Source organism: Myotis brandtii, unplaced genomic scaffold, assembly GCF_000412655.1.
Source record: "Myotis brandtii unplaced genomic scaffold, ASM41265v1 scaffold471, whole genome shotgun sequence".
NCBI lineage: Eukaryota > Metazoa > Chordata > Mammalia > Chiroptera > Vespertilionidae > Myotis > Myotis brandtii.
Window position 1 is genome coordinate 1,787,836 of NW_005367989.1, and position 730 is coordinate 1,788,565.

General features: G+C 57.1%; 1 protein-coding gene across 1 annotated transcript in view; it reads left to right on the forward strand.

The window, feature by feature from the left end:
- Positions 1-730, forward strand: part of B3GAT2 (beta-1,3-glucuronyltransferase 2) — a 186,883-nt gene that overhangs the window by 10,619 nt on the left and 175,534 nt on the right. The gene's annotated exons all lie outside the window — the stretch shown is intronic.

Sequence of the window (730 nt, forward strand, 5' to 3'; positions counted from 1 at the left end):
GAAGTTGGGGGCAACCAGGCCGGCAGAGGAGGGCAGTTAGGGGCGATCAGGCAGGCAGGCAGAGGCAGTTAGGGACAATCAGGCAGGCAGGGGAGGGCAGTTAGGAGCAACCAGGTCGGCAGAGGAGGGAAGTTGGGGGTGATCAGGCAGGCAGGCAGAGGCTGTTAGGAGTGATCAGGCCGGCAGGGGAGGGCAGTTGGGGGCGAGATCAGGCCGGCAGGGGAGAGAAGTTGGGGGCAACCAGGCCGGCAGAGGAGGGTAGTTGAGGGCGAGATCAGGCTGGCAGGGGAGGGCCATTATGGGTGAGATCAAGCTGGCAGGGGAGGGCAGTTAGGGGCGATCAGGCAGGCAGGCAGAGGCAGTTAGGGGCAATCAGGCAGGCAGGCAGGTGAGTGGTTAGGAGCCAGTGGTCCCAGATTGCGAGAGGGATGTCCGACTGCCAGGGGATCTGACCTAAACTGGTAGTCAGACATCCCCCAAGGGGTCTCCGATTGGAAAGGGTGCAGGCTGAGCTGAGGGAACCTCTCCCTGCATGAATTTCATGCACCAGGCCACTAGTTAGTTATAAAATAACAAGTTATAATCTACACTAATAAAAGAGAAACATGGTAATTAGCGTACAACCGCTACCCTTTTCATTGGCTAATCAGTGAGTATATGCAAATTAACTGTCAGCCAAGATGGCAGCTGGCAGCCAGGCACTGAGAAGCGAACATGAGGCTTGCTTGCT